This window comes from Marmota marmota, unplaced genomic scaffold (assembly GCF_001458135.2).
Source record: "Marmota marmota marmota unplaced genomic scaffold, marMar, whole genome shotgun sequence".
Lineage (NCBI taxonomy): Eukaryota > Metazoa > Chordata > Mammalia > Rodentia > Sciuridae > Marmota > Marmota marmota.
In genome coordinates this window covers 14,096,284-14,104,513 of record NW_025999990.1, presented here as the reverse complement: position 1 = coordinate 14,104,513, position 8,230 = coordinate 14,096,284, and the positions used below count along the sequence as shown (strand labels likewise).

General features: G+C 35.7%; 1 protein-coding gene across 3 annotated transcripts in view; it reads left to right on the top strand.

Annotated features, from left to right (window-relative positions):
• The first annotated feature begins 432 nt into the window (after window positions 1–432).
• The window catches only part of Rab27b (RAB27B, member RAS oncogene family), a 140,779-nt gene continuing 132,981 nt past the window's right edge, over window positions 433–8,230 (top strand). Inside the window, exons 1-3 of one of the 3 annotated variants that reach the window (XM_048806194.1) lie at window positions 433–580; window positions 713–787; window positions 5,919–5,983. The gene's annotated coding sequence lies outside the window, so the exon portion shown is untranslated. The remainder of the gene's footprint in view (window positions 581–712; window positions 788–5,918; window positions 5,984–8,230) is intronic. The other 2 variants (XM_048806193.1, XM_015482232.2) reach the window with 2 other exon arrangements.

Below are 8,230 nucleotides of genomic sequence, written 5' to 3'. Positions count from 1 at the left end.
AAGAATACACTGCTGGAGGATTCGTGTTTGCATTTGTTCCATTTTATAATTGGGAATAGGACTCACGTGAACTCCATAAGACCTTAATGAGCAACGTTTACAAATATAAGAATATCAGACTTTTAAAAAAGCCCTCTCTTCTTTATCTTTCTCCTTTACACTTAACTGTGGGGAAAACTAAAATGAAAAAAAAAAATGGATCGGTAAACAAAACAATTGCATGTTGGTTTCCTTTCCAACTGCCTTCAACATTTTCACACGCACCTTTTATTTAAGAGAAGAGATCATATGTGATCCTTTTTGTTGTAACAGATGACACAAGCAAACTTATCATTTCTTGCATAAACAAACCCCACGGTTACCCTGATGATTACAATCGCTGGAAGAAGAGCCAGAAGCAAGGAGCTCCTGGTGTCACCGAGTGCGCTAACCTGGGGCCGGCGCTAGGACCGCCCAGACGCCCGGAGCAGCCACGCTTCGCCGCCCGTCAGAGGGACTGAGCCGCCTTCGCTGTTACACAAGACCGCGGCGGGCGAGCGGCGCTGGGCTCGGCACCCTGCCCCTTCGGGCCCATCGGAAGGTAATTACCAGCTATTGACCTCCCGGGTTCTGTACCCCAGTCACGTGCGTTTAGTGTTCCTTGCCTCTGATACCCTGAGCCGCTGTCCAGCACTCACTGGGTCCCTCTGTTATTTTGTGTCCATTTCCACAGCGGATGGAAGCAACAGTGCCCTAAAGAAATGGGCTAGGTGTTTCCAGAGGCTGCAAGCTGGAAGCGTTTGGAGGTGTAAGTACATCATTCACAGGTCTCTGGTGCTCTGGCTGGGTGGGTTGTGTCCTGTGACCTTCTTCTTGCTCACTGGAAGAGCCGATGTGAGATGCCATCTGCATATTTCATTCATGAAGGCAGAGCAACTAGACGGCGACACAAACCGCTAATGATGGGCCTGAAACTCCACTTTGGAGTGGCCGTGTTCCCTCTTCTCGCTTGTGGATTTTGCAAGAGAAGCTGGTTTTGCAGAGTTTGGATGGGAAAGAGATTTTTTTTTTTTTTTTTTTTTTTTTGCACAGGGCTGCAGACAGCTTGCTTGATTTTTGCTTTCTGTTTTCAAAGCTTTAAAGACAGTCCTTTTAAAATCATCGCTGTGGTGCGGTGTAGGAGTCTTGTTATGCTTGCTTTATTTCTGCAGTCCAAATACTCTTATCATAAATGTGGACTGCCAGGAAGCTCTTAAGCCATTCTGGGCTCCCAGAGTAAAGCCACTGAAGGGAAATTCAGTTTGCCTTCTCTCCACCACGCTAAGCTCAATACCACTGTTAGCACATCACCTACAGAAATGTGAAAAAACGACAGCCTAAGATTCCCTTCTCCCTTATGTATGATAAAGGAACAGCTTGCTATTAGAATACCCCCAAAGATGATGATTTTATGAGAAAAGTAAAAATTTTCTTTAAATACTTGACAAATCAATTGAAGAGGGTTTTCTTCAGGGCCTTGGTGTCAATTTCATGAATTGAAAACTTTAAGACCTTATCGAATTGTTACATGTAATTATTACCTCAGTAATTAGTTCATGTATCTTATACAAAATGCAATAGACAACTGTATTCATAAAATATATTGAGTCCTATTAATGGCCAATTTATGGCAAATTTTAAGATAAACAGTGTCATTAAATTTTATCTCAGGAAAGGAAATAAATAAGATACAATGCAAGACATCAATATTGAAATGTGACTTGAATGAAAAGCATTTATTAACTTTTAAAACACTCTTTAAGGTTTCAAAAATTTGTATTTAAACATTTGATAAATAGAAATACCATAAATGAGATTTCAAAATGCTTAGCTATTAAGCTTTTGAAAATATGCCTATAGTTCTTCTAAAATTTTTTATTTGGAGGGGGAAGGAGAGATAGAGGGTATTATGGAGGGTGGTGCTAAGTTTTATTTCATTGAGCTATACTTTCTGATTTGAATATTCTGGTATAATGTTACTATGTAACTTTGCTACCTACATGGTTTTAAATGTAACTCAAAGTACAAATGGTTGTAATCATTTGTAGCATCTTGGAGGTGCTGCAAAGGCAAACAAATACTAATGTAATTTTAAAACCCATAAATATTGCCATATAATATTCCTTAGAGTAGGAAAATCATTTTTTGAAGATGATATCTAGCTTCTGACGGAAGTTAGGGAATGTTGTAAGTCTTGCCCAATACATAGTGATTTGCAGCCTTAAACTTCATCCAGCCTTTACTGCATTCATTCTTATACATATGTCTTACCACAAATGATTTTAAAATATTTCATTATATGTTGAATCTACAGACTCATTGGCTTGAGTCTAAAGATTCATAATGGGGGGAAAAATCCCAAGAACACACATTTTATTCAGTGGGGCTTAAGCTCAGATTAAAACATTTGGGCTAAGGCTAATTTATTAAATTGTGAAAGCAGTGATCATCTGGAGATTTTGATGCCTCAGGATAATCCCCTGAGATCTTAGTAAATCTTGGTGCCTGGGGTTTAGGGAAATGGCAATATTATCTAGATTTACTGGACAATGGCAAGGTAAATGCTTAGAAGAGATGAATTTTAACACACAGCTTTGAGAAATAGCAAATCTGATCCCACTGATTTCACTGTCAGCATTTTTTTTTTTTTAATTTAGAAGACAGAAGGCATTCCCCAATGGAGACTGTTGTATGAATAGAGCACTTCGTAAGACATTTTAAAAAGAGGGATTTATATTAAGCTAGCCTCAATAATGGAAAAAGAGAAGCATCGATTAAGTTGTTCTGGTATTGAGTTTACCTTTATCTTTGTATTCTAAGCACTCAAGCTTTGTATATGACATCTCCTAGTGGAAGCCACAGTAAAATGCAGTAAGTTACCAACTTGAATCTAATGTATGAAATATGATATGTCAAGAGCTTTATAATGTTTTGAACAACCAATAAAAAAAATTAAAAAAAAAAATAAATAAATAAAATGCAGTAAGTCAGCTAGGCCAACATCCCAGGGCAAGCCTGGGGAGACCCTGGTGTTTGCTGATGGATAAAGAAATGAGAAGAAATGAGAAATGGTCCTTTTTGATTTACCCTGAAAGGTAATAACAATCATAACATGAATTTTTAAGAAGTGGTTGGCCACACACATAAGCCACCATAAGCAGGAATCCCACGTAACTTGAGATTTTCTCTTGAAACCCATTATGATTTCCCCTTGTTAAATGAAAGTCTTAAAGGGAAGAGAATGAGAGTGTATTAGTGGCATGCCGCATCCACATTGGTTAGAGTTGTGTGAACCAGGAGGGACAAAGTTATGCATTTTGTTGCAGCTTAGTGAAAGGGGAAAATTATTATCTAAATAGCTTTGGGAAGAAGTCTTTCTTGGAAGCAAAGTTCTCGTCATTTCCAAAACTGGATATTACTTATAAAGAAAAAAGTTTGTAGGTATAGCAGAAAGCTTTTAAATATATGAGATTCAGTCTTAGAGTATAAAAGACCAATCAGTAGTATGAATTGTCTGACATATTTTTTCGGATAAGCAGGTTTCTCCAAAACATTGTTTGAATTTATCTTTCCTGGTTCACACAACTATATCTGATGGGCACGTGGGACTCCACTAACATAGTCTCATCCCTTGCCTCATAAATCTTTGATAAGGAGAATGTTAAAAGAAAAAAAAAATCTTAAGGAAACTTGTCAATAAAGATTAATCGTGATTTTACAGATGTTTATGTTGAAACCTAGCTTTGCTATACCCCAAAGTGTAATATGATCCTGTAGTTTGCACTTTGGAATTTGTGTACAATTCTTTGGTCACAGCATTTAATATCTTTAGACTATCTTTTTTTTGCTAGATATTTGTTGATCTTTTACTCTATTCCAGGTACGGGAATGAGAGTGGTAAGCAAGATAAGTCCTGCCTTTCATGGTCTCCATCATTTGGGGGAGGAATATTAGCAATACACAAATAATTGAATATTATTAACTGAATACATTATTATTAAAATGATTTTACTATTACTCTAACTTATTTCAAATTAAATGAACCAGAATATATCTGATAAATGCTAACTTGAAAATGTAAGGAGAGGACTACCTTAAAAAATGGTAGCATGCTACAGTAAAGTACAGGCTTAGAAGCTTATGTATTTCTTTTGCCCACACTTTAACTTCTGTCAACTGACATATTTTAGAAATACCAAAAAATTACACCCTTTTGCTATCATTATTATAACTATGATTCATTTATGTTTTTTTATTTACCTTTAAATATCATAAAACAATAAGGGCAAAAGTTTATAATCTATTCATGTATGTTTTCATACAATCATTTCTGTCCAGAGAAGTCATGTTGTAGCTGTTGACTGGAAGCAAATCCACCATGCATTGGCCCAAATATTTACTTTTTAGGCTCATACTTTTAAAAGTTCAAGTTTGTCTTTCCAAAGATGATCTCAATGGGGAGATGTGTAAAAAACATGGGAGATTTTTTTTTTTTTTTTGAATCAAGAGTTGCATGTTAAAGTCAATTAGAGTAAATAAAAACAATGTTGATCAAGGAGAACACATGGCTTTTTGTAAGCATCCAAAAACTCAACTAGGTTGAAAAAGAGGTGACTTAACAACATATGTGTGGAAAACACTTAATAGTTTGAATCCTCAGTAAATTCAGGATGGTGTGGCTGCTAGAAACACTAGTGAATGGTTAGCCTACATTAAAGCAAGCAAAGAGTCTAGAACCCAAGGTGATGATACTTGACTCACATGGTGCAGGTTCTGCTGTGTGATTTTACACATCATGAGGCTCTAGGTTCATTAGAAATCACATTCAGGTTAACAGGGTAGAGAAGTTTCAAACCTTTTCAAAAGATGAGCATAGGGTATGGGATGGGGAAGAGAATAGTTTTGCTTTAACTTAGCCATTTGAATGGTTGTGACATGAAGGAGCATTAAGACTTGTACATTAGAGCACAATACAAGACATCTCTCCTGGACCAATGGTGACAGCTTAATGGAGACAACTCAGTGGTTCTCTGCAGGAATGATGAGGCTGATGGCAGATGGGTGTATGTGAGGCAGAGTGGTGTGGGAAGAATGCAGTTTGGGGAATCAGTCAGATCTGAGTTAACCCCTACATCTGCCATTTTGGACTTCTGTTTCTGACCTACACTTCCTTATGTGAAACATACAAAGAATGCCCTAAAAGGAAACCAAACTGTTACATGACTCACATGGTGCAGGTTCTGCTGTGTGATTTTGTTTAGCAATAAACAAATAATTGGATATTATTAACTGAATACATTATTATTAAAATGATTTTACTATTACCCTAAAATAAATTTGGTGGTAAGAATTTTAGGAACAAATTAACATTGTTAAACAAGGAATAGGTATAATATATAAATGTCTTATAGACATTGCTAAATGAAAACTGGAGTGACAGTAATTTTAGTAGGCGTATTTTAAAGTAAAAAAAATAAGATTTCAAGTAGTGAAATAATGATAAAATGTACAATTAATAAGTAAGACATATCTATCCGGGATTTCTAGGTACCTAATAAGACAACCTAAATGTATAAACAGAATATATAAAACTTATATATATATCAGAAATTTAGAAAGCTAAATTAGCCCGGTACAATATAAGGTAACATAGTCCATACTTCACAATCTTGAAAACAGTGTTCAGACTTCCTTACTTAACAACAATTATGAAACCTAATTTGATCACATTCAAACTCCACTTTTATTCAGGCATCTCATTACTCCCAGCCAGATACACTTTCCCCCCTTACTCCAGTGTACCACGCAAAGATTTAGACAAAACAACCAGATTCCTACCCAACAACCAAGTAAATAAGTAATTTAGAGTAGCTGTGGCTCAATTTTTTTTTGTTTTACAGTAAATGCATGATTCTGATTCTGATGCCAAATTTCTACTGGATCTGCTTTGGTAACTTTATGATCTGTGAGTAAATCCTTATTTTTAAGGTTAGAATTAACCAATAATTGGATTTAAGATGGTCTGTATTGCAATATCCCTTTTATTTATTTATTTTCTAATTTTTAAAGATTTATTTATTCTATTTAGGTATACATGACAGCAGAATGCATTTTTATTCATTGTACACAATTTCAGCACAACTTTTCGTTTCTATGGTGTACATGATGTAGCGTTACACCATATGTGCAGTCATACATGCACCTAAAGTAATGATGTGTATTTCATTTCACCATCTATCCTGCCCCCATGCACCCTTCCTTCCCCACCCCCCTCTTTGCCCAATCAAAGTTCCTCCATTTTTCCCGTGCCCCTCCCCCCATTTTTGGATCAGCATCCACTTATCAGAGAGAACATTGGCCTTTGGTTTTTGGGGACTGGCTTACTTTGCTTAGCATTATATTCTCCAACTCCATCCATTTACCTGCTAATGCCATAATTTTATTCTCTTTTAATACTGAGTGATATTCCATTGTGTATATAAACCACAGTTTCTTTATCCATTCATCTACTGAAGAGCATCTAGGTTGGTTCCACATTTTTGGCTATTGTGAATTGAGCTGCTGTAAACATTGATGTGGCTGTGTTACTGTAGTACGCTGATTTTTAAGTCCTTTGGGTATAGACCGAGGAGTGGGATAGCTGGGTCAAATAGTGGTTCCATTTCCAGTTTTCCAAGGAGTCTCCATACTGCTTTCCAGATTGGTTGCACCAACTTGCAGTCCCACCAGCAATGTATGAGTGTTCCTTTCCCCCACATCCTTGCCAACACTTATTGTTGTTTGTATTCGTGAAAATCTGACTGGTATGAGATGAAATCTTAGAGTGGTTTAGATTTTCATTTCTGTAATTACTAGAGAGGTTGAACATTCTTTCATATATTTGTTTTTCAATTGTACATCTTCTGAGAAGTGTCTGTTCAGCTCCTTAGCCCATTTATTGATTGGGTTGTTTATTTTTCTTGGTGTTAATGCAACATTCCTTTTCTTTTAATCTTTTATTTTAATTGACACATAACTGTACATATTTACAGGGCACAGTGTGTTAATTTGATACATGTATACAATGTGTAATGACAAATCATAGTAATTAGCAGTTCCATATCATTAAACACTTATCATTTCTTTGTGTTGGAAAACTACACTTTTCTAATTCTTTATGAAATACATGATGAATTGTAGCTTATTATAGTCACCTGAATGTGTTGTAGCACACTAGAATCTGTCCATCAGTCCTCCAACCCTTATTTTCTAAATACCAAAATATTTCAATCACTGTATAAAATAAATACCAATCAAGTCCATTATTGATGGATGAAATCCCAAAATTATTTGTCTGGCATCATGAATATTGTAGGTGTTATACTTGTATCTATGTTGCATTAACTATTATCTTGCTTTTTACTTCTTTTATAAACCATATTAAAAATAAGCATACAGAACACTTTTTGACCCTTGACAGATCATTCCAATGCTCTTCTTTGAAAATTTTTAGTTATTGAAAATTTTCTATTTGTCTAAATTCAAACTCGATCAATTTCCATTTTAGATCGGTTGCAATTTTGCTGTCTAAGAAGATCGGGGAAACATACCATCTGAGTATTGCATATGCTATCTGATAAAGGATGACCTCATTTTATGTCTTGGCAAGAAGAAAATAGCAGAAAAGACATAAATCTTGAATTTTTCTGTGTGGATGTCAGAAGTTATCTATTTGAAGTACAAATGCTCAATTAAAGAGTGATTCCTTTTGGCAGAGTTGTCCTTTAAACATGCTTTTTCATTTAGAAGAGATCATGATATTGTAACAAGATAGTGTATTCCGGGTCCATTTGAGTTCTTTTCAGAATGATCAAATTTCTTTCTTTCAATAATATCCAACCTTCATGAGTGTAATCTAACTTTTCAGTTTTGGCATAAACTGAAATTTGGGAGGGAGTTTTGAAGTCTTGGCCAGCACCCTCAGTTTAGAGCTGGCCAACCTGAAGTTCCAAGAGGTCGGGTGTAGTCTACCGTTACCACATACCATATCTGGAAGGAGAAGCCATGTCTATTACTCTCAACCTGGTGTTTGTTGTCCCAGTCTATAGTTTTGTTGAAATATAATTTTGAAAAGAAAAATCATAACTCTGTAAATATAAAGTGGACATGTGTAAAAGATTCTCTTTAACTCATTAGTTAATGTAAAAGGTATCAGTAAGATGCAGTGAACAAT